General features: G+C 42.3%; 1 protein-coding gene across 2 annotated transcripts in view; it reads left to right on the top strand.

The window, feature by feature from the left end:
- Positions 1–27,180, top strand: part of LOC135170543 (fibroblast growth factor 18) — a 68,905-nt gene that overhangs the window by 8,025 nt on the left and 33,700 nt on the right. The window lies entirely within an intron of this gene.

The raw sequence follows: 27,180 nt of genomic DNA, 5'->3' as shown, positions 1-27,180 counted from the left end.
GGGCGATATTGGAGTTGAGTTTAAGAGAATATTCTTGGAAGAAGAAACCGTGAGAATTAATTTATTCGGTGTCACGTCAAGGTTAGATTAAAGAGATAGACTCATTTTATCACCTGGCTGGTGTCAAAATAACACCCATTACCGATACTTAGTGCCCCGTCTAACCATCAATTACCGTGAAAACATTATTATTCCTCATGTCCAGTGAAATAATCCGGCAGAAATCCTGACCTCCCAAAAACGTAGTTTCATTAAAAATTCATGAGTCCTCGGTGGCGAAACAAATAAACAGATAAGGAGAAGTATTCCCGAATACAGAAATTCAATCCGAGACCCAACAAATATTTTTCACCCAAAAAAATTAATTAAAAATAAATTCAAGTGTAATTTTACTGGGAAATTCCAGCAAAATCGGTGGATTGGAAATTTCCCGTATCCTGCGTTGGATCTTTGTAATCTCTGGAGATAGAAAAAAATATAAATTTCCCTTTGTTGGAAATTCTCCTCTTTGTTATTATGAAATTGAAAAAAAAGCATAGGTGCTTGCAGTCACCATGAAGTACTCTCTCCATCGTACTCCAGCACCGGAGGCACGTCAAGGGTACAGTTCCCCAGTGCTGAGCGGTGAATATCTGGATTCTTTTCTCCTCAGTGAAATGTTTTTCAAAGCCAATGTCGCAAAAGTCCCTTAACTTGAGTAAAAAATACTCTCGAGGTGCGTTAGTGTTTTCGCACGAATGCACTCAACTTCAAACTCCCTTATTTCTGGCCTTTTATCGCTCTCTCCCTTCTCGCACACGATCGTAACGATAATATTTGCTCGCGAGTGCGTAAACCGAATCCCTACGCCCCCCTGTCACCCACATTATTTTCCCTCTTTTCGGGAGATTCTCGGAGGTTCGGAAGGCTCTCGTGTCATGAATAAATAATTAGGGGGGCGAATTTTTCCATTAAATAATCATCAAAATAATTCTGATAAGAATTGATCGTTAAATAGGGCGCCCTATTTTTCGGTGAAAATGGACGAATCGCACTCCCTCCGTCAGATAAATGCTGAGTATTCAATCACCAGCTGAACTACCCTCCGCATAAAAACAAAATAGAACACTGGCTGATTTCCAATCGCGATTTTACCCCGGAGTCCACCTGCACAACCCCCTCCCCCCCGAGAATACCAAAGGAAAGTGGGTCGTGAAGAGTTTGACCTCTGCCAAAAGCCAGGAAATGCGATGCCTCCCGAGGGCGAATGGAAGAAGTTGAGCCGGGATGGGGTGAATTTTTTTTTCAACCCCCGTCGAGTGGTACCCGGCCCGCCTTGACTTGGTCACCCTGGGAGTCTTCTTCGAGAGCCACTCGAGTTCGTGACGCCGCATTCAAGTATCTGCTTCGCGTGTATGCCTACTCCGCATAATGACTCCCCCTTCCCGCTTTGTTTTTTCCATCCCTCCTCGTCCTTCTCCCTGATTTTTTTTTTTATTATTTTTTCCGTGAATTTAACGTTCAGTTCGTCAACGCGGGTTATGCACTCAGGAGTCACGTAAAGACGCCCGACGCCGGCGTCGCTCGAGTCAGGTTGTATTATACGTTGGAAGGCTATTGTCGCAGACATATTCCCCCCCTTCCCCCTTCAGTCTTTATGTATCAGTACATCTGTGTGCTCTCGCACCTTCGGCCGTAAATACGCCGACAATGAGCACGACGAAGGCGCACAATTTGCCGGATTTTTATTATTCTCCAGTGGTAATTTATTATTTTTTTCCCTTCTCGTTGGGTTTCTCATTGTGTTGCTGGAATTTCTGGTACCGTTGGGAAAACAAAACATTAAATTTCAAGAGCCTACGGGAATTTCAAAGATTCCAATGACGAAATTGGCACTCATGCGTTGTAATGATTTCTGCATTCAGTTCAATTACAGAGTTAAACGCAAAAAAAAATGATTAACATCAGGCAAAAGTTTTTTGACACTTAAATGCCTTCCGAGCAATTTTTCATACGATATGCGAATGATTTTTAATTAAGAAAAATATCATTTCCCGCCGCAAACATTTCTAATTCCCGTGAATTTTTCACTCCTCTTAAATTCCCCCATAAATAATTACAGTTTGTAAAATATTTTTAATGATCAAAAATACAGGGTTTTCCACTTCCTCGAATTGGCAATATACAGTTTCAACAATAAAGTTTATTTTACAACATCTCAGTGAGAACCGAACGTCGGACTTGTATCGCCTACCGATTGTTGATCCGTGTTTCTTGGCCGATCGTAAACCGCCTCTCGACAAAATCCTCACATATCGATACACCACGTAAACCTCAGTTGATATGAGCATGTGTGAGTGCATCACCAGGGGCTACCGGGATGAAAGGAGTGTTGGTGACACCCACGACATTCCGTCACTGTGTTTGCGCAGGCAGTGCAGTGCGCACTAATGGCTGAAGTGTGCAATAAACAAGTCAGGTACATGCGTGTGGGTACGCGGGAATAGAGGTGAAAGAGAGTTAAAAGAAATTAATGGAATGAAAAAAATGAATTGTAAAGTCGTTTTGTGATACAAGAGGGGAGAAGTGCATTTTAACTGGGCAATCTTATCCACATTGATACCGACCGATTGAATTAATCCTGCGCCACGCGTTGAGCCTCGGGACAACTGATGATATGCGATAAGAATCGGTAAAAGGGGCTTTATTATTTTTAGAACTGTGATAAGGGTCATTCAGTCGGTGTCTATATCGAGACGCTTTTCAATTGTGAGAGATTAATCCGTCGGAATTCAAATTTAATGACCCGACGGCGAATATCGCACCCGCAGTACATAGACGCCACCGCAAGACGGCGCCCTAGCGCTCGGGCGACCTTGAAAACGTAATTTTTTCATTACCAAACGTTGTAATTAAATTCTAGCCGAATGATCTGCGATTCTCGAGGTTTTCTAACCCTAAAACTACCGAATGGAACTGCAAATACCGTCGGGAAGTGAGTTTTCCCAGGGGAAACACTTCTATTTGTCCTGAAACTCTATCTCATCCCGGGTTATGTACCTCTCGCTATCCTTTGTTCTAGTCTCTCACCTCCAATCTCCTTTTTACCTACCTGTTGTCGAGCCGCGGCGGCACGATGACTCCAGCACATTGAGCTGCACCCGGGGTTCACTTTAAAGAGATTAACGCGATTTTCCAAAGTCCCCTCCCTCCTCCCACCCCGTGAGACACCGAAATGGTGTCGATGACAAGGCTGGAAAATAGGAGTGAGAGCCGGCGATGCTGGAGGGGAAAAATATATTTGAACCGGTGGATTTGTCGACGTGAGAAAGTCGTTTCGTTTTCTCGGGTTCTACGAGCAACCGGAATAATTAGAGGTGCGGAATTCCTTGTGTCAGAGTGTCTCAACTGTTTACAAAAGGCACTGTTGGGACACTCGTGAGAAACTCCAACACTTGACCGTCGTTTAAATAGACGTCAAACTCTTTAACTAATTTCAATTGATTTTCTATGATGTTTTCGGGTTTTTTTGGGTCATTAAAAAATTATTCGTCGCAGGGGTCTCCCTCCTCTTTAACTAATTAATAAATTAATGAAGAGTAAATGATAAAAATTGAAGCATTGAAATGTCTGAAAATCACGAATACTTTTGGCAAATAATTAAAAATCGCTGTCTTATCAGTTAAATTAAATTCTTATTAATTAATTATCTGTCGAATCTGTATGAAAATTATTTTAGTTTTCGTATTCCCGGCGCCACAGTGTCACGAAAATTTTCAGGCAGAAGTATTCAACTTCTCCTATGGCCCTTGTAAATTTCTCCTTTTGGGAAAACAACTGCCCCCCGGTCACTGGCTTCCAACCCCCCCAACCCTCCAACATCCCTCAGACGAAAGACTCCCGGATTCTCGTATACAGTAACTCGTGCATACTCCCCCTTCTACCCCCTCCCCACAGAAGAGTGAAAGAACCAGTGGGATAAAGTTCGTAAATGCATCCATGCACGCGTATTTTATGGCCCTCCAGTCGCTTTACTCCAGCGGGGGGATATTTTTGTGGGACGTACTCTTTTCGAAAAATACTCGAAACTTGGACGATTTGTTGTCGAACGCTCCAAGAGGCAAACACGATAAAAAGGGATGGGAGGGTCTACCTCCCTCTGATGAATATGATTTTACGGCTGTGCAAAATAAAATTATTTTAATTTGAGATACGAATGTAGAAAAAATTGGGAGAATATCGGACGTGAAATTTTCTGGAGGTTTTTAGGTGGAGTTTTGTAGTGGGGCCAAAGACCTCTGGGCTAATTGGGCCATCTCCACTGACCGAAGGGATTCCAAGGGATGGGGAAATTCTCTTGGCTGAATTGTTCGAACGTCTGGCATATTGAGGCTCGATCAATGCCGCCTATTCGGTCAGAATCCTAGATCTCGAGATGCTCGAAGGGCCTGTCCCCGGGGAGTTGTAATGGCCAGCATTTCAGTAAGGGACCCGTGATTGAAAATAATAAAGAATAAAATTCAAATCGAAGCAGTAAAAATCAGAAATTAAAATGGTAAAAAGTAATTTAGTGACAGTTGAAAAAATTTCCAACAAAATTGAAAATGAAAAACAAGTTTTTGATGGGTGATCTACGATACCTCGGGGTATTAAAATACTTCAAATACCTCTGGCCTTTATTCTTCCCCTCAACACTTGTGTACCGTAAATAAGCGTGACCTATAAATGAGCACAAGAGGATGATGGCCGAATGGGGAATATGAGCAGGAGGTACAGTAGTTGAGGTCCATTTGGCATGAGGCGGGTAGAAAATACCGTAGCTAATAGTTCCGGCTTTTCTGTCTCTCACTGGCAACCAAAACTGTAATTGTCATCAATTTGTACTGGTGAAGGGACTTTACTCTTTTGTATCGTATAATATCAAGTGAATTGAGTGTACGTTCAACTCGAAATGGTATATGGCAGGCCAAATGGAGGCGTACGTCTATATTCATTGAGAATTATGAGGGTATGTTGACCGGGCTTTTTAATTCCAGAATTATTTCTGTTACTTGAACCTCATCCAACATTTTTGGGGAGATGATGGCTCGGATTCATCGGCCGATTCATTTTTTCAAATAGAATATTCCACTCATTCATTTCCCGGAGGGGGAAAAATGGAAAAATTCCCGGAGCCTCAGGATCGAAGAGAATTTATTTTTGAAACTGGATAATCATCGTGTCTCGGTAATTATCAGACTCCTGATAATATCCAGTTCCATCTACTCCTGAGGTAAGAAATATTAAAATTGCAATGACGTTGGGCATTAGAAAATGGCCAACTTTTGCACTAAATACGGAAAGAGGAAGATAAAATCACGTGTTTTGCTGGAGCCAACAACCGAATTATCTTAGCGATATATTGCACAGGTTCACGGGTGGTTAAATTCCCGGTATATAGAAGTAGCTTTCATGATAGTAAGGAGAGATGAAAGAGGAAGAGGGAATGAGTAAAAAAGAGCATTTGAAACTGCTGTTCACCACTTGGCATCCTCGGAGAGCAGTGGTAATGCCCTTGCAAGCCCCTGCTAATCTTCTACTTCTCCTATTCCGCGTTCCTGATTTACCGAGATATTTTCATTGTCTCTTGCTGACTTTAGCGGTTTATTTTTTCTTTTAGGGCGAAATCCGGCGGGATTTGCCCGGTTTATTCCCCGTGATCCTCCGGTTTTTCCTGTGCTTTTACATACGAATAGCGGAGTCCCATTCACGTCGAACGGAATTTATTCTTTTCAATGGGATGACAAGGTGAATCGGGAATTCCTACCGAACAGAATCAATACGAATTGGGGTTATTTCAATTTTTGATTCAAATATTCTGGTCCTTTCGGAATTTTTTCATCGTCGCATTGTTAACTTTCAAATTAACCAACATATTTCAACAATTCAGACTCATTTTTTAATCGATAATTATCCCACGACCAGTAGGAGTCACCGATCGCCTAACGACAACCTTTACCCACTAAATTCTCTCACCGAAGGGCTGAATCTGGTTACGATCACCAATTGCTAATGAGGAACAAGCCGACATTCCATTCTCACCTCAACGGCGCTTGCGCGTGCCATTATGTACGAGTTTCGAAAGTTTTACGATTGAATATATTTCCCCTGAGCTGTACCCAATTGAGCTATAAAAGGAATTCATAAATTGCACTTGACGCACTGAATATTTCATAATTATTTTCACTTATCCTGGTGTGTCATTCGATACCGATAATTCCCAGCAACAAACAAGGATTTTAACAAGAAAATATGGAATTGATAATGCGATCCGCGGGAGGGGGAGCACGAGAAAAATTTCCAATTTCGTCATCCGTCATTAGTCATTACTCCCGGGCATCACAAGGTGAGAGTAAATAAAACAAATTCAAGAGAAAATACAGTGAGAGGAGCTGGGGATCGTTAATGGCCCTGACATCGGCGCCAATCTCGCGGGGGAGGGGAAGACACCGGTGGAATCGAGCGTAACGGGTGGGCATGGATTTTTGGTCGTATACATGGTGCCTCGGGGCCAGGAGGAATACACTGAATCAGACATAAAACAGTGAGTCGGGTAATGTTACCATCACGTGGGCGTTATTCTTGCGTCATTTTGTATTTAACGTGTTGTCCCAACCGGTATCGCGGTGAGAATCAAAAATTTTGAGACTCGTGATGTCCCCGGTAATCGGCAAAATGTCACATTACAAAATACACTCACGAGTTTGGCGTTGGGAGAGGACAACGTGATGAAGACTTAAAAAAATTGGGAATGTACTTTTAATAATATTTTTCGAGGAACGACTGCGCCGGTTTAGAGTCCCGCCACCTGGCGGTGGCGTCTAGGTACTAGCGTCTGCTTAACCTCCAAAATTCGATTGAATTATGGTGTTGTTGGGTCAACGGAGGACAATTAAATAACTTAAAAAATATTGCAGTGATCATCGGTCAATAAATTCCGCGACAAATAATTTATGCCCTTCGCTCGTTCACTTCTAGCCCCGACATCGGGTTTCGATGTTCGAACAGGCGTTTCACATTGTATATACCCCAATCTCCTCATTATTTCCAACTCTTGTTCGCTAATATGCCTCACTCAAACAAAACCAAAGGAATCTTTGTTCATTCTGAGAAACAACCTCGGAGATTCCAATGGGCGCCATTCCCCATATGGGGTCTGTCTTTTCCCCCAAAGTCTCGTTATTCATATTCTTGCATTTGTCCCTCATGCAGCAGTTCCTGTCGATTTCACTGTTCCAGGAAGCTTCACCATTCACCAACCCATGCAACAGACAAGCGTTTATAATTCAACATTAAAAACCGCATTAAATTCAGGGTTAACGAGATATGAAAGGATTATGGTTTTTTTTATATTTGTTTTACCGTCAACTGCATCAACTTGTTTTTCGATGTCAATGGTTTATTTGGTTTATTTAATGCCCTAAATGAGACAAAATCGACAATTAACTCTGGCATGTCATCGATTTATAAGATACAATCTTCCTTCATAAGCGCGTTTGGATAATCATCGATTTGCTTTACGGTCTATTTTATACCCTCACTTCGCCATCATCACCATTAAAACTTGGTACTCAATATCTCAGAGATAAACATCAGCTATATCAACACTATCCGGTAGTACTAGTTACAACGGTTTTATTTTTCGTCACGTCGCCTGATTAAAATTATAGTTTTAGCACAATTTCGAACGTATTAAAAATTTTTAACGCCGTTTTTTCGGAATTTTTCCATCCGCTTTTCCTTAGAAAACTCCAATGGCTTTTCGATATTGTCAATTAGAATTTCTCTGCAATGTTCGTGTTCACGTTGACGTATTATTTTTCATTATCGACGACTTCCTCTGGCATTTATTGTGCATTTTATTCGTCGAGTCTTTTTGAGGTTTTTTTCGATTTCCGAGATGTTATTCTCATTAGAAAAATTGAAAATTGAGACAAAAATTAATGCGAAACCACTTGTCCAGTGGCGCCAATGGGACACAACACCGGCATTCGTTGTACAATGGCAAGTGAACGAAAGGCGGAGAAAAAGGACATGGGGAGCGTATACCGCGGAGATGATAACATCGGCAGGGTACAGGGTACCCAATGGGAAACCGGTATATGCACGGCTATCGGTGAATCTCTGTCAATATGTCAAACTGAAATATTGAAAAATATGAGGAGAAATCAATGACTTGTATTGTGGGTAAAAACAACGTTAATATCGGATTCAAGAGATATTCCTTTTTTTCGAACGTTCGTTATAAATTTTTTATTTTATTTACGATCTTCCAGGTCCCCTTTTCGCGTAATGTTTGAGTTTCCCCCTCCCTCGCGGAACGCGCCGTCAATTCTCTAAAAATATCATCCCAAAAACTGAGTGAAAGCAATTCAAGTGGATTAAAAATGAAAATTGAAAGCGATCGAAGACAAAAAAATATTTTAAAGGAATTCTTCATCGCATTCTCACTTACAAAGGATTTTTTTTTCCTCCAGACACCGAATAGTACCATTGATGCCCACCAAATGTTCTTTGTTATTCCAACGTTCTCATTTCTCCCCTTGGCACAACAAGAACAAGAGCCCGAGGGGAAAGATGGGGGAAAAAAAAGTGCATTATGATTTTGTGCAAAGTAAAAGGATGATATGACCTCGCGCGTGCTACATTGGGACACGTACCAGTCTGTAATTACAGGATATTACATTCTCGAATGGTTCCAAGTGACGTGGGTCTCGTTCCCCACGGTTCATCCTCCCTTTTACCATCGGCTCCTTTGAGTGGCCGCACCAGCCCCGCGAGAGAGCATCGCACACGTTCAAACGATCGTTTGAATACATCCGTGAAACGAGAGAAAGAAATGAGAAATCGAACGAAGATGAAGATCCCGCAAAATAGCCATAACATTATGAAATAATGCGGAATGTCCTTCTGATAAAAATCGCGTGCCATAAAAATTTTCTCCAAATTTTCCAAATGTATTTTACTTGTCACAGACGTTAGATATTTTTTCCCGATTTTTCGGTGAAATTAATCTGAATGATTTTTTAATTTGACAATTATTTTGGCAGAAGCCATTCGCGAATTTTCAAGCTAATTCCATTATCATGCCAGTGGCCAATAAAGATGCGTTATTGTTATTATCATGGGCTGAGAAAGGGAGCCTCCAGGGGGAGGTGTAGCGAATCCTCAGACGTTATTACCGATCTTATCACAGAGACGATTCAGGAAACCCCACTCACCGATCTGCAACCGGACCAGTTTATATCTCATTCTTCCTCATCCTCCAGGGAATTCATTAGTTCGTCATTGCATTCCCACTAATTTTTGCAGCGTCCCATCGACGTCGAGACGACTCGTCATTTTTTTTTCTTTAAAAAATTGCGAATCCTCCGGAGTGTAAATATTTTTTACAAACATTTCAATGTTTGTGGTGAGGAAGGAGGAGATTATGACGCGGATTTGATGTAAGAGGACTTCATTGATCAGATTCAATGGGGGGTTATTTAATGGCGAAGGGGAATATTCGATATCGGAAGTCTTCGATGGTGTTCAGGAAGATATTTATAAAAATAATACTGTCCGTCGAGACCGCTGACAAAGTCGTCGCTTTGATGTTGAAGGCCCCGATATAAACCGATGGGGGTGAAAGAACTGGGATAGGGATGATTCGGGTAACATGGACCACTTTTCATCGTAAATAATCCGGAAAATTTTCTCCATAATCACATTTTTTTATGATCAGCCCTTGAGAATAACAGTTAATTTAAATTTATTGATTTATTCTCCAGCACTACCCTCTAATAAAAATTCCAATTTCTAATAAAATAGAATCATATCCAGATCTCCCAGCATTATTTGTTGCATTCGTTGGCAGCGTAAATATGCACGTCGATGGAGACGAGGTCGTTAATCGATCCCCATTACAAAAATTCCAGGGATACACAGAGTGGATACGTTTCACTTTTTAATCAACCAAATTTAACCGCACACACTCGCCCTCCCCCCATCACCCCCTCCGTTGAACGTGACCGCGGTCAGATCTTTGTGTTGCACTTCTTCACCTCATTCTCTCTCGCTCTTATTTTTCCCATTTTTTTTCCCTGTTACTTCTCGTAGGGGTTTTTTTTTCAATCCCCAGTCGTGAATTTGACGTCGGTGGAGCGTCTAGTTGGTTCGCAAAAATTTAATCCGACGCAGAGATGAAGGAATTGTGAAGAAATAAGGGAGAAGTATTAGGAAAAAGTTTTCGGAGTTGTGTCTGTGCTGTGAGTGGATAGAGGGTTGACGGTTTGTACGATTGGGCTAGAGGGATGGGGAGGTGGAGGATGAAGAGGGATAGCCACTGGCGACGTCTCGACAATGGACTCTTTCACGGTTACTTCCGTAATTTTTAAATTAAATTTCTCCGGTTTTTGCGTGAGAAGCTATCGCGTGGGGTTGTTGTTCTATTTTTTCCTCTTCTACCTCCGCTCCCCCCCTATTTTGGCTAATTAAAAAAATGTGAACAGGGCGGTAGGAGGGGTGGGGAAGATGTGAAATATGTGATACCTTTTAGCAGTTTGAGATAATTAATTTCGTTGAGAAATAGAGGAGTGAAGTGGTATCAGCGCCAGGCGGTGCTGCACACGGTTTCATCGCCCACGTGTCCAACGGTACGTCGGTTCGTGCCACTTCCACATCTTTACGGGGGTAATAATTCCTGGTTGGGAAATGGATATGAATTTCATTGGATTTTTCTTCGTATAGACTGCTATCTAATTGAGATTGTTCTGGGGCGATTTGTCGGTAAACCGGGAGGCGATCTCACTGCGTTTGTTAGTCTCAATCGGGGGTGCGAACGTTTAATTCGCGTGAAGTGTGAGTGAGGGAATATTTCGAGACTTTTCACGCAAAATTCCAGGAGTAATTTTCTATCATCGCATCAGTTAGTCATAAAATAATGAAAACCAATAAAATACAAAGTAGGGAATGAGTATAAACGCCGAGTCAAATCTCCATCTTCGACAAAATGTGTATGCGGTTTAGCGTCTGCGTCATATGGGGGGTTATGGTATTCCGATAAAACATGTTTTGGGCGAAACGTTGTCAGCCCTCCCAGCGGCAAATGCCAAAGAGCCGTTGTAAGATCCCCCTCCACCCACTGCACTCACCCCCCCCCCCACCCCTCTCAGTGTCTTCACAGTGGGCATATTCAAACAAATTTATAGCCAACCGTTATTATAGCCAGGGGTTATTCGGACTACAAATTGCCTATAGGCTTTATATGGTATTCGTAGATCGTATAAATCCCATATATCACGTATTATCACCCCGAAATATGAGAGGACCGCGCGAGTCATTTTGTTCATTTGCTGGGGAATTGTTGCTTTGTTTGACTCAGCCAACGCCCAATTACCGGACGGCCAATCGCTGGTATTTTATTTCGATTCAATGGAACAGAAACTGAACAAGAAAACCACGGGGAAACTGTCATCGCTTGATTAATGGAGGATGCGGGATGTACCGGTTTGGTGTCAACAAGAGTCGAAGAATTCTCCGACTGTTTGTCTTAGAAGGGGTTTAGGACGAGGGAAGACACGATTAGAATTTCAACCGCGAGATTGTCGTGTCATTCGATTTGCTCCAGTAATTTTCGTGTGAACATTCCCACAGGTAGAAATATTATTTCCAAATAAATACATAATTTTGTTTAAATAGTTGAAAAAATATATACAAAACTATCTCGATTACCGTCATCACTCCCTCCACTGCAAATCCATATTTTAATGGGGTTAATGTCGCAAATTCAGCGCATCGTAAAACCCTTTCGGAATAGCTACGTAAATCCGGTGTATCCACGGTAAACTAGTACAACCCCTCCGGTTCCCCCTCGATGGCCAATGGCCGTCCCTCTGGCTGTGTGTGAGGAGCATAAAATATATTTGTCCGTTGGGTCGTAAAGATGCAGGACACGGCCACCCGTCAAGCCCTAGTGCGGATTGTTCACAAGCTCATGCGATAATAGAAAGAGGAATTCCCCCAGTGACCAGTTGGCATTATTTGTCAAGGGAGACGACGGGCTCCTTGTGAACGTTCTTTATAGCGTTATCAAAAAGTTGAAGTCGGCATTCTCAGTGAAACTGTTTTCGTTCACATAGTAGGGGAATTTGAATGATAAAAAAAATTGAGGAGGGGGAGGGTAAAGGGATCCCGGTGAATTCCCAGTGGGGGGGTGACAGCGATGTTGGCTATTGGTTTCTTCATCCAGTTGTAGAACACCATTGATATACAACACTCGTAAAAGCGTGATATTGTGCCACACATATCGCAGTGAGATGTCTCAATTACTGCTTGCTGATGTCAGTTGAAACTTGTTCTCGATTCTTATGAAGTGTTTATTGCCAGGAATCTTTTTTTCGAGAAGTTGCTGTTGAGTTTTTGGAAACTAGTTTTACGAGGAGATTCTTATCTGTGATTGGAGACTGAGAGTGGGGTTATTTAATCAGTGGAGTGTTGGATTTTCTGGGAAAATGTTTTTGATATTTTTATGGAGTGAAAATTTCGAGGAAATGACAGGCAGAACTGTCAATTTTTATTCAATTTTTTCAGGGGAATTCCCTTTTGAAAAATTCAGGGAAGATTTCAGTGCATTATAATCACATGATAGATAAATATTTTCAAATGGAGGTAATCAATCATTTCCAGGACATTTTCATTGATCTTCAATTGAATTACATTTTATAACATTGAGAATTCGGGCACAACTTTCAGCTGGTTTTGAAAAAAAAATCAATATAGCATATAATGTATATAATTTAATTATCATAACGACGGGGATCGACTCGTCTCCCCCAGAAACATAAATTCGCGATAATCACCTCGAAGTTGAACAACATGTAAATCCGCGACTTCCCGGAATCCCGGAATAATTCAATGAGCCACCAGCCATCATCGCCACACATCTCCTAATCGATTAATAAATTCCTCAGGTGCATCCCCCTCCCCGGTGGGGTCCCCGAGAGTCGCCTGTCATCACAAATCACAGTTTGAAACCCGAAAAAGAGCCCCACACAATGATGACAGATAGCAGTTGGAAAAAGCCTACTTTGTTCCTTTCACCTCGACCATTGAATGCGCCCCGGGAGGGGTTACAATATTACATAACCCCTTTAGCCCCAGGGATGATCATCCCCTCGCCGAGATGCACATCCCCAAAAATTACCGAATTTATCGCGTGATCCGTAATGGGAAATTATTTTCCGGCGAATTTTATTGCGATCGGAGTTCTCGAGTTATAGTGTTGACAGAAAAAAACAATTATCGATGTTAATTAGCACCAGTAAATTATTTTTCACTCTCCTCCACGTCCGATCCGCAGAATCGTAGCGTTTCTTCCCGAAATCTCGGAATAATTTCGCGGAATAAAACCGAGAGCCAAATTGACCGCAGATTAAGCAATTCCCGCGCCCCTAAATCACGTATCCTCGTTAATTTCGCTGTCAGGCAAAAACACAAGTTTCCAGAAACGATGAATATTCAATCGTCAATAATTCCCATTCCATAAACATCTCGCTATTGAAATCCCCGTTTAATTAGTGTCCAATCAGTGGATCGAATTAATCGCTGGCATTTCCCCCCGTGGTCCCCGAGCATTCGTTCTCCAGAGGAGCCATCACTCCTCGAAATTGATGGTCATCTTAACCAACAACTCAATACGCCTCGTCACTCCATCCTGCAGTCTCGGACAAGCTCAATAGAATGATTTACGTGGAAAAGAAAAAAAAAACCCTGAGAGTATATGAACAAATCACCACCGAGTGCTCTTCCGCGAACGCTGAAAATCACCCCGAAGACAGGCATGACTAATCAGTCGTGCCTGCACGCCGCTAAAGCTGTAAATATTTTGGCAAATTTACGACACAAGAATAATAATTTAGGCTCCATAATCGTTCAACTTTGTCACCATTCACATCTCACATTACGACATTGTACGCCTCCCCCCTGTTCCCCGAGTATACGACAAAATATATTGCCAAAAACATCTAAAAAAAATATATCCGACAAATATATCTTACCCTCAAATATCTTATCCCAAAATATATTAAAAAAATTTTTTAAACCGACAAATTCGATCATCATGAATAAAAAGTCTCTGTAGAATTCCCAAATAAATAATTTTCATTTCAACGATGACGCGGAAAAAAGAGAAATGAAATGTTTGAGGTAAAACGAAACAGTAAAAGTCCCAATAAATATCTGTAAAATCAACAACGGGGCCCCATCAATTGGTGGGGATGGGGAATATCAAGAGGTGGATGATCGGTAACCGTAAAAGGCGGCAGGTAGGGATGCGCGAAGGATCGATTTTTATACTTAAAAAAAAAACAGTGGTTGTCATCCAAGTGTGGGGGTATACCACCGTTACACCAAGGGATTTTTATTGTTTACGACCGCGTGTGTGGCGCCCTCGGAGGATGTTTGGACATCCTCGTGCAATTCCGAGATGTAACAAGGAAGAGAGGTACGTGGGTATGCGAGGAGTTTTTAGCATATGAATGCAGCACAGCATCGCATGAAATACAAGCTATAAAGGGTTCGGAGAAGAGTACGAGGGGAGCGATAGATCGCTTTTCGTGGGTAATAAGCCGTTCGACGCCCGGAGGGTGTTGAGAGAGACTCCGGCGAGTGAGGGAACGTGGGCCCTCCTGGCGATGTTTATCAGAATGTTTAAATAAATATTGATAAATATTTATGAGGTTAATCGCATCGTCGCAGATCATCGCTACTTTTAATTCTCGCCGAATCGGCCCCACCTGCGTTGCAGGGACGCCACCGCCAGGTGGCGCAGCTGTCAAAACCCCCCATCACACCCTCCAGCGTTTTTTCCGCACATAAACGGAGGAATAAAGGTGAAAATACTGATATATAATTTTTCCGATACCCGGTAAATTTTATTTTCCGTAAAAGGTAAAATACTTCAGGTGGGACTTTTATCCACAGTCATTAGACATCCATTGGCGAGGCCACCGGGTGAGGTAATGCCCTCCAGAACGTCTCTATTATCCAACGGATTAATGTCCGAGGTAATCACAATATTCAAGACTGCAGTTTTGCGTGTAATGGTCGAGCTCAGAAGGCCGTTTAAAGGTTCGTCCCTTTTTTTTTCTGTAAATAGAGTCCCCACGCGTTTCACCGTGAGGCTCCTCCGGGCCCAAGTTTTTTACCTGATTCTCTTCTCATCCACCGATGCACGCCCAGCTCAGCGATCCCTGGGATCGAGGGGAGTGTGAGGTGCAAAAAAATTTTGGTACAATTACTCGAATTTCATTTCCACGTGTTTATGGGCCACGGGATGGGGATGGTTTATAGGTAATATAACGTTCTTCGACGCTTCAGGGTATTGTACTACCATATTTGGAGACACTCAATCAACTTGCAATCACTGCACTTCTCAATAGTGCGATAAAATTAAAAATTCTAGTTGAATATAATTTTTATTCGACTGAAAGGACTGGAAATGGAATTATTTATGAAATAAAACGTTCCATGAGTGAATAATCAGGGAAAATAGGGAATTTTCAACGCCGGATTTCCGAGAAATTCCACCGTAACATTTACCACCCTAAAATATTTTACAACTTCATTGAATCAATAAACTAAAATATCCTATCGCTGTCAAAAGTCTCGGGAAAATCCCCTGAAATTATGATCCATCACGAACTCCCTCGTAACGTCATAATATTCCAAACTCCACCTGATTTCAGTTAAAAATCCAATGTTTCCCCGGAAAAATCACGTTTGAAAAACTTTCAATGCCAACACCCAGAGTAAATATCTCTCGACTGCTGGCGTTCGATTCCAATGAACCCCGGCACACTGACATGGAACAAAGGCAAGCCGCTCGTGTAGGTCCAGACCGCATAGAGAATTGCCAGACCAGAAACAATTAAGTTCTTCGCTATCTTCCGTGGCCATACACGACTATTCTCTGAAGCCAGTGGATCTCCAAACGATTTCTCTCAAAAAAACCTCACAACACTGGCCCAGTAATTCGCCGAGTGAGTGCATCCTCAAAAAAATTCTATTTAAAATTAAGACAATTTTTTATTTTATTTTATCGCTAAAAGTTTCTGGTCCCGAATTCGCCCTAAAACAATCTTCTTATTGTTGTCTTCTGGGCCTTTTCCCAACTTTCAACAACAAATTTTTCCCAATGCTAAATATTTATTGTAACTATTGTAATGATTTTTAAAACAACTCCGCGTCAATCGAATTTACCTCAATGAAATTTCTCTCAGTGCACCGGCACGTGGCAATTTTCGTCTGGGGGGCCTGAGGCCCTCGCGTGCCACAAATTGCATCATCCCGGGGATGGCTTACTGACTGCGCAAAGTCACTCGCTATTTACTCAACCGTATTCTATCCCACTTTATCTCACTCCTCCTGTCTTGTCCTTCTCTGCGTCTTATCCACGGTACATTGCACTCACCGGCAACAACCCACCAGCCAGGAGAGTTTCATCGGTTTGGATTTATCGTTCGGTAGCCTCTCCCCCTCACCCCCCAGTCCCCCCAAACAACCGGGTCGATTCACACGCGATTCACTTGCCTGACATTCTGTTGACACTTTCGAACGGGTGAAAATAAAATGAAGAGCGAAGAGAAACTAGAATTCTCCATTTTTTTTGACAATTCCGCCATTTTTTATTTCACTAAAAATCCAATCTATCCTTCAGTCCTGGGAATTCAATTGATTACTATTTTTTACGCTAGCTGCACCTAAAAATTTGATTGGGGAAATGTGATTGGAAAATTGTTTTTGTGGACAAATTTATCAGAAATGCAAAAGCTTTTGCTACTTTTAAATGACAGCAATCTGGGTCCACCGGGCTGTCGGGGCCGCAACATTGTATGATATCCGCAGTGGGTGTTCCAGGGACCACCGCGAAATACCATAGAAAACAATCGGCCGAATGTCGGCAAGTCACAAGCGTCGTTGAGCCACTAACAAGCGGGGTGTTAACGAATTTACGCGCCAGTAGAGAATAAAAAGAAAAAATATTTCCAAAACCCCAGGAAAAAAACTCAATTTTGGACACTCATCGTTTATGCCCATAACCATTCCACCAGTCACATGACTCGCGATGCCGGCTGTTTTCGTTTCAACGAAGAAACCGAGCTAATAACCCCCTTCTTCACCCCCTCCCCTACCGGTAGCCATTGGGTGCACCGACATTTCCAGATGAAACGAACGGGAGAGAAGAGAAAATAGTTAACACACGGTAGGAAATGAGTTGTACTATAAACTCGGCTGCGTAAATTGCCTAATTTAAAAGGTGGGGGAGGGGGCTTGAGAAGACGGGCCGTTTCTCCTTCGAGGTTTCGAGATCGGGCGTCTTCTCTCGATGGAGATCGGTAAAATACTGTGGACGATGTTCAGTTTTACATTTTACGTGATTATCCTTGAGTTATATAATTAATCGAGATTTTTGTCAACTGGGGGAGGGGGTGGAGGGCGTGATAAAATGCGAAGAATCTAGAGAAATTGCGACTGTTCAGATTAATTAATTTATTTGACTGAAGTGAATGCGAATTTTCCTGGGAATTTTTGTTTCTGTGCATTTCCCTTCGCATTTTCCGGAAAATCATCGCACCCCTGACCCAAAAAATCCCATTTTCACCAGCTGCACCAATAACCCCCGCTAAGGGTTAATCAGCTTTGGCCGAAATCCCCGATTATCGCTCTCGTCGAAATAAACATTAACAATTCTTCAGGTCACTAATAATGAGGTAAATTCTATCGCGTGGCCAGAGCCAACGGGTTATTTATGCCTGTCGTGGATTTACGAATGGCAACAATGGCACAAACCTCGGCACATAATCCATAGCCGGTGATATTTTGGATATGTATATAAGTGAGACGTTAATCCTTGGCAGTTTGCTGTCGCATACTGGCCCATCGGTCAACCCAAAGAAGACAAACGGCGGTTTACCACGGCAAGTCCGGACCAGTGGTGGTCTCATTTGAATAGTCATTTTCGACGTTAGCCTATTGAATTCGGTGAAAGTGAAAAATGAATGCCCTCGAAATGCCGGGAGTTGCATGACTCTTTCGCCTTTGAATATATATTCTGACACTGGGGAGAAATTCTTCACGGTGAGAACTCCACCAGATTGATGACTACAACTTGTAACAACACTCAGGACAGCCCATTTTGCCCCTGTATTTTTTTATTTTTTATTACATTAAATAAACCCCCCGGGTTTTCAGTGGTTTTTCCGCCAAAAGTTCCCGAAATTTCAATACAACGAAAATTTCCGTGAACTTCAGCCTGAAAATTTTCCCCCCCTGGTATTCAAATAAATCACTTCTGAGCCTGAAACACTGGAAAAAAAAATCTTGAAAAAATAACGAGGTCGAAATGCCGATAATTTGTGGCGAATGCACCCCATCTCAGAGCCATCGAAAAAACATTGAGATTTTACGATCTGTCTGGCGCCTCATTTACATTTTTATATTTACCGCGAATCAAATTTATATTTATCGCTCCCAATATCCCCGTACCCTAAAAATACCCATCACCCGCCACCCATCTCCTCCCACAGAATAATCGAACTGAAATTCCGTGGAAAAAAAAAGTGGAAAAAAACTTTTGAAAAAAAAAAAAATCGTCGGGAATTCGCGAAGAGAGCGAGTGATAACTCACGTGGTGCTTTGTCCTTCGCATTCGTCTCGGTCATTCCACCCCCTGCTCCCCCTCCCCCATCCCCTCCGCCGCGAGTCCATTAAGTCCTCCTTTCAGGAGTCGAAGTGCATTCACCCCCCCCCGGACCCCGCGAGAGGAAAAATAAGGGTTTCAGTTTCCGGCGATGGTGGGGGTTGAAGTGAGGGTACAGTAACCACTTGAAACACATCCGGAGGCAGCCGTTAGTGTCCGGTAAACGTATTATTCACGTTCACCGAGCATTTTCATCCCTCCATCCACAGCAGTCCGCCTCATTCCGCGGTACCTAGAGGTCCCTGCACCCAATCCCACCGATCGATAATCGATGAGAACAAAAAGTCGAGAATTTGTTTACAGTTTAGTAACCCAAATCAGAGCGACGGCGCGACTCACCCACCCCCTCAACCCCCTGTCGTTGTAACTGGTGTGTCTCACTCACTCCCAGCGCTATCACCACTCACCCGGCCATATTTTCCACCCCCCCAGGTTCCACCGGGAGCTTCGGACGCTCGGTCACAAGCACGAGTTTACTGAACTACTTGCCCATCCCCACTGTCTCAAATGCATTTGTCAAAGAGTCAAACAAATTGGCAGACGCCTTTCACAAATACCCGGGGACTTACCCCTGTTCAGCGGGAAGGGGGTGAGGGTGGGGTTGAGACTAAGCGTTGGACTTGGGACTGGGCTTTGAGGAATGAATTTTTTTTGAAGACTACGGTTTTTGCGAAGAAAAAAAATTTGAGGTCAATACACAGAGGGTTTTGGGGGTGCGGTTTTTTTTTGAGGGGGTGGGAATATTTGCGGAGGAGCAGTGGAATCGAGCAATTAATTTATGAGGTGAAATTTCATTTGTGTTGGTATGAAAACGGGCCAATTAAATAGGAAAATATTTGGCTGGGTTTGTTCTCTTATTAATTCTAAATTCAATGGAAAAATATCGTAATTATTTTTCTCATAATTTCCCGCTGAGACCCATCAGAAAATAACAGTACCATGTTTCCCCTTCCAAAAAAAATCTCTCCCAATTCACCTGCATACAATCATTTGTATTTTCGACATGTTCTCCAAACACACTTGTTGCACCATCAAAAGAACATCCGTTGAATGGGTTTTTCGAGTATTTTCCTTCATCTAATGGTGTATTTTATTTCCTCTAGGGTAGATGACTGTGCGCTTTTCTAAAAGTTTTCATAAAAAAAAATCGGTGAGAGCGAGTGGAGAGGGCTTAGTTGGAATAATACACAGGAGGAACTCTATTTTAGTGCCCCTCGATATCGGCCACTCTTGCAGCGTGTCATCTGCGCCCGGTCATTACAACAACTCCCAACCCCAGAATTAATCGTCGTGAGCCGACAGTTCCCCTGGCATTGGCCGGCCCATCGAGCCCTCCGGGCCGACTGATCGCTTCTCATGCCTGTGAAATCGGCATTTTCATGCTCATTTTATTCCACGAAGATAAAACCTCCGGCTACCGTGCCACGTTCTCCGTTAATCACTCGCAATATCGGAGGATTTTCAAGCACAACTGCACTTTTTTCATTTGAACCCCCAAAAAATCGGAGGGTAATCGAGTAAACCGATCGCCAAAAATCCCGACTCAAATTAAAATGACAATCAACAAGAAAAAATAATTTAATTTTCGAAAAAATGAATAAAAAAATCCCTTTATCATTCCCATTATCTTCTAAACCATAACATAATTAATTATATCATCTCACTGTCCCTACCACCCCCTTAATATTATTTGCGGACACGATATGACCCCCGTTCAGCCCTATTTGCTCACCACCCGCAGGTGAGCCCTCGAAAATTACGATTGTCTGTTCAACTTCCTGCGAGGGCTCCTCTCATTCGCGGTATCATTCCCCGGACAAGAGGACCCCTGTATCCAGAAATCTGGAAACCCCCCTGCATCCCCCACGAAACGTAAAAGTCACTCCCCAGGGTAAACACTTTTAGTCGTGCGTTGGTGAGATGCAACGTCGTCTCAACGTGAATCCCTCACCTCCTGTTTGTACGTTATGTTGACACTGCGCATTCCAGGTGCCCAACTTGTGCAACTATCGCCTCCTCCCATCTCCCCTCACCCACCATTTTAAACGTCAATTAATCGGAAATGACGATATCGATTTTTTTCCCGCGATCGCAATCGATAGGAGAAATTAATTGGCGCAATTTCGAAGCGTCACGTTCACTGCGGAGACTTCTGTTTCTTTGAAAAAACCGGAAGTAACCACTTCCGCAGTAGTTTACGAGAATTTTACAACACAGATATTGATCAGTGATAACAATAGTTTTTACGATGAAATCGCTAATCTGGCCTTCATCTTGGTAGAATTTTTATTTCGATTTTTTTCGAGGGAACGCGTGCCGATCTCGAGCACTTGTATTTTATTTAACGTTCGCGATCATAAAAAAAAATAGGAAAAATTATTTTCAAGGGATTCACACGAGCTCAGTAAATAATCAATCAATATCCGGTGAATACTGAGTCGTTTCGTCATTAAAGTCAACGTTGAAACAAAATATTCTCGTGAAAGTACTGGGTCAGGTATTTTTTTTAATAACAAGAGAAATTAAATTATGACTTTGGTTGACTGGAGGTGGCTGTAGGCACCTGTCAAGTTCGTATGACGCAATAATCGGTTCAATACGATGGGAGAAAATCCATCGACGCTCGGGGGGATAAATAAATCCCGGACAACAACGAATTAATTCGATGTATCAAGTCGAGCCGAACAATCGCATTTTCACCGGTCATTCCGTCGTATTTATATCCCTTCGACTATCGATTATTGTTACTGAATTGCACTGGATTAATGAGTGAGATTACACGTGGTGATATCAAAATTATCATTTGGAATTCTTGTTAGTCTGGTTACGACTGCAGAAAACTCTTCGATGGTACTTGAGAGTGATATCGATTGCACTTACCTTGGAATTAAAATACGCTCGACATTTCACCGCTTTCGATGTTATCGGGGGGAAATGAAATATTGAGTGAGGGAAAATTCAAGATGCGTAAGTGGAATATTTGATCACCGGGATGATTTTTTAAAATCGTTAAAAAATATGTGCAACTCTCTGCACTTTCGAGTGAACAGAAAATCCATTCACACCCGTTGCAACTTCGTCTCATGCTGTGCAAATAGTCGGATAGAATGACATGTCCGCGCCACTTATCGAGGCGCCGTTCTAACCCGTCTATTACCTGTTTGCAAATATTGCCACGAGGTGTTAGTACGTTTTACGGTGGTACCTGGAAAATTGCCCACATTATATTAAATTGCATGGGGCATTTTTTTTTGCTGATTGACCGCCAGTTTTTGGCATTTTCTCGGGCCCAACCTCATCGTTCCAGAACTTTTTTGCGGGTGAACGTCATATTTTGTGTTTTTTTATTCCATAAATTTTTCAAAAAAAAATCCCGGCCAATAATTCAGGGAATTTGCAAGTGGTTGGATCATGTCACACTTATAAAAACGTAAACTCCTCCGACCACACGCGCTCTGTTATTGTTGCAGAGTGGAGAAGTCTCTTCTCAAGCAGCCGCTGGCAGTCCCGTCTTTGAAAAAGGGACTACTGTTATTTTAGCTCGAATCCCCGGTGTCGCAAAACTGTGGTGGGTCCCCCGTCCCCCGTATCATACCAATACTATAAATCGCGGAGCTATTAAGAGATCTCAAAAACCCCAAGAAGAATGGCTCGAGCATCAAAAAGAGGGGAAAAAAATTGAATAAAAAAAATCCAATAAAAAGTGCGAACCGGTGTCAGCGTGTGGACACTTTGTTGAGACCCTCCGGCTCTGGGTAACTGATTCCTATCTAAAAATTCCTTTTTTACACCCCAGAGTCAAATTGGCTGGAACATTCATGAGAAATGAAATCCAATAGTTGCCAATTTACCTGTCACCTCTGATTGGATTTATACGTGAGAATTTAACTCGAGAATTCAACTTATTTTCGAGTTGTAGGCACTCAGGCGTCCGGGGAAACTATATAATGCCCATCTCAAAATCATGAGTATCATAATAACGATAAAAGAGAGAAGAGTTGTAATCGTTTCTTGGTAATCGGAACGCCAATTAGATTCGACCCAAATTCATGGCGCCCGGGCTCGCGGGATATTCGATAGGTGAATAGGCCCAGTATCTGTCCAGGAGAATCTTACGGAGTTCGAGGCCAGGAATTTCCCAATCGGCTCCTCAGCCTCTCACCTGGTCCACCGTGATGTACCGCAATTTACGCCGGGAATCATTTAAATTTTGAATTTTTTCTTGAATTATTTATATTTTTTTCCTGTCGTGGGGGGATTCACGACGAATCGTCGGGACTTTAAATTATTGAACGAGGAAACTTTTCTATTGCGTGGGAATTATTTGGGAACGTTCTCCTATGGGATTGGGCCGGCAAGAAAATTATTTCATTTTCCGAAGGGAAATTTTTGATTTTTCAAACATAAAAATTGTGAATTTTAGGCGGTTGTTCATTGGTTTTTGGGGGGAGGCATTATTGATAAAGGGAAAAAATTCAGGGGAATTTATTCTTGAAGTTCAGTTCATTTTTTTGAAGGAAAGAAATCCAGCAAATTAATTGAATTCTTCTGAATAAATTCCAAAAAATCCCAAGAAGACTCACTCGCAAAAATTTCCCAAATTCTCCCCTCACCCTTCCGAACTCATGATGAATCACCCAGCCGTCAGAATTGATTTCCGGCTAGTCAAATTTTTGTCCGACCGTTTTCATAAATCAATTGACTCGACGGCAGACGTAAATTGTCGATTTAACTGGCGATAAGATCGCGCGATATACGGAAGAATTACCCGTGTGATAGCCTCGGGCAATTTAGCCCTTTTTTTTTTTCTTTCAAACGTTAAAGAGAAGGTATACCCGCATCTTCGGCCTTCCGACCTTCTGGCCCCGACCTCCTCGTCGCAACTCGCGGCAATACTGAGAGAAGGCGTCGACGGTAAATCCTAGGCCGCGTATCCCACGTTCCAGAGCACAAACGATAATTGAAACGTTTCTTCGTCTTTTGCCTTCGAGTTATTATGGTGGATAGGGCGGGTACGGCTGTGATTTTTACGTCTCTCTCCATCAGTCATTTGAGAGTATACGTGTGTTTTACGGATTTGTTTTAGCCGCAGTGAAGGAGATAATTATTTGCTATGAGAAACGCATAAATGTACAAATTATTGTTCTTTCAGTGATTTTTTTCGTTCGTTTTCAGCGAAAAAAAAACAATAAAAATCCCAACTTATGAATTTTCTCTTCCGATTAATAAATAATAAAATCAATATTTGTTTTCTATAATTAGAAAGCCGATTCCGAAGCCCCAGAATAAATAAATCATAGTCCACATTATTCGTCTTAATGATGGATGGATCGATGGAATCGATCGACCAATTTATCACGTCGAATTGAGAAAAAAAAATTAACTTGGAAACTCGATCGTGACTGGTGCTCTCTCGGTAATATCAGAAGTCCATAATGTAACACATGGGGTACACACTGAGAGGCCATTGCGTGTGCGGGAGTTGAGTTACTCATGCTGTAAGACCCTCCCGCAACCGCAAACTGATTAAAATGCGGTTTAGCCATTGGTATAGATTCAGCGACGACAAATTCAGTGTAAAATTAACGTGAATAATGTAAATCGTCCTGCGATTATCGTGCGAGATAGTGGAAGATCCCATAACCGGATAGGGATCGGTGAGTGCAGGCGATATCGCGAGTGATCGATTCTCAATGAATCGCATGTGGCGAAGATGGATCGCTAAATGGCCTAAATCTCGCGAGATAACACCTGCTGGGAGAGAATTATTTATCCGGGGAGAGCGATAGGTCGAAGGTCATTCGATAAATTTTATTAAGGCACCATAGAACGTGGAGAGACATCGATTACTCGAAAATCGAGAAAAATCATTCGTCTGTCGTGTGACCTCAGCCCATTCCCTCGTCATCGCGATGAAAACCCCGAATTACTCATCAACTCCGGAAGATGAGAAATCCACAGCTGATGCCATCGTTGGAACTCACCACAAAATTCCTCGAACAAAATATCGAGCACTGAAACCAAGTGAAAGAGAAAAAAAAAATGAAGATGTTTCCTCCGGTCGCAATCGTCCCCCGATCGGAGGAATTTTCTTTAGCGTCGATCCGACAGATAGTGGTCCAGATAACTTCCTGGCTATCGGAAGAAAGCTGGTAGATAACCGTACGGTACCGGTATCACAGCTCCATCGAATTTACACAGAATCAACTCGGTGTCTATTTATTTTTCACAAGCCGTAGCCAACAGTCGGCCGTCGATTGCAGAGCAGAAGCTGTAAAGACCGGGTGAGAGGGACTTTCAGAGGGACAACTGCCCCGGGGAAGAACAAAGGGACCGTGATGTATTGTTCTATGATTTACAGAGGTGCAGGAAAGGTCACATTTCCCTGGGTGAAACTTCTAACATCGCCACTTGTCGCCTCGGCAGTAATTAACTGTTCAGCGACAGCCTGGCACCGACTCCCTGAGCCCTTCGCCGATCTTGCACGAGTTGGAGATTCAACAGAACAGTGGCCCAGATTAGAGTGGATCCTTGTTTTGCCATGATCAAACGCACCGATCTCGTTTACGACTTCTTCGGCTTCGTTGGGAGTGTCTTAATCTATTCGGAAGATTTGGCTCTTCGAAGAAGCAAATGTGCACTATTTGTTATCATTTTTAGGTTAGAATACATTAATTTCGATTTTATGGTCGGGATTGGATAGGAAATGGGGAGAGGACGGTCTTGGATTGGCAATCGGTGATAATTGAATCCGAAGAAATGAAAATAAATTGGCAGGCCCACTTGTATAGGGCGCCACCACGCGGTGGCGTCCCTGTACTGAGCTTCCCACGATCGAAATAATTTTTCGTAGATCTACAAATGAATTTATTGGTGGGTAGTCGTGGTGGAGGCCATTAAAATTCAATTGCCAAATAAATTATCGTCTCAAACTGCCCATTTGTACCGCCAGGTGTCACAATCTCTCCTCAGTCATCGGAAAATCTAGAGGAGCCCATGTTTACTGTCACTATAATTGGACAAATTCCAGAAATAATTTAATCGCTGTTTAAGGAGCTCTTTTCCATCACAATAAAACGCTGAAATATTTCCCCAGCCGGTGATTTTGGCGACACGGGAATTTCTACCAAGAATTCCAAAACTGAGGGAACCAAAAAAAGTTGGGATACTGAAATAGAAACCCCGTGAAATTGAGCCACTCTTGAGAATTGGTCAAGACCATTATCATTTGTTGGCAGGTTAAGATGCCACGGTTGACGTTGCGGAGGCCAACTAATTAACAAGACCGGACCCTAATAAAAAAATTTTTTTCTCTCTCTTTTCACGAACCATGAAAATTCTGGGGGCCTTTCGTGTCCATTGTTTTCAACTTCTTCCGTTCTTTATCTCATCCGACCATCTCTGACTTCTCAAAATACATTTTTTTCTATCCATTCAAAATGGGAAAAAATGCAAAATAATTTTTTTTTTCTGTTATTTAAACTAAAAATACCAACGCAACGTTATTTAGAATAGTTGATCACTAATGGCCAATTATTCTTCACCCAAAATTGACCCGTAATTTTTTTTAATTCACAAAACAGACGGATAATTGGTTTCGCAGAGAAAAAAAATTTTCCACTAAATAACTTTGGGAATTTTCAGCGAAGAAATTCTCAGAGTGACACAACCGCAATGTAATATCGTCTCGGACTATTCCCGCGAGGCTCGTGCGTCACTAAAATACAATCACCGGGCGTCGATTGATAATTAATTATCGCTCGGGTATTCTCGGCTTGTTTCACATGGAAGATCCGTTGTTTTTGGTCATCCGGAGACCGGCTCTCGCCTCTGGATTATCGCCCCCACCTCTTCATCTTTCCCTCGACCTCCTCCCTCTCCCTCCCCTCCCTATCGATGAATAATTCTCGCAATAAACATGTATATTGTCACCAGTCTTTCGACCACACATGCCTCAGTCTCCCATCCATCTCTCAACTCCCCCAGACCGATTCCTCTCCTGACATTCGTCTCCCTCGTCCCGCATATTCATCACTGATTGCGCAACAATACCGCTCAAAACATGAACAATAAACATTCGATTAATTAACGTCAACGCGTGTCAATATTCGAAAAATATTATTGCCCAGTGATTTCACCGTTTTACACTGTGAAAATAATTTATCAATTAAATTTACGTGAAGTTATGTGCAATTAAATGAACAACTCAAGTGATATAATCCCTGCAAAACCCAAAATAAAATTGGAACTGAATAAAAAAAACTTCTGGAGGGTTTTGAATAAAATAATTAAAAAACAAAACGCTAAAAAAATTATTTATCCATAAATATCTCCCCCCAGCCCCGGTGGCCCTCCGAAGTCGCGGTCGGTCGCGAAAATACCTCAGAAAAAATCCGAAATATCGAAAATCCTCGGAGAAAAAA

Source organism: Diachasmimorpha longicaudata, chromosome 17, assembly GCF_034640455.1.
Source record: "Diachasmimorpha longicaudata isolate KC_UGA_2023 chromosome 17, iyDiaLong2, whole genome shotgun sequence".
NCBI classification, from domain to species: domain Eukaryota; kingdom Metazoa; phylum Arthropoda; class Insecta; order Hymenoptera; family Braconidae; genus Diachasmimorpha; species Diachasmimorpha longicaudata.
This window is presented reverse-complemented; position numbering and strand designations above follow the sequence as displayed.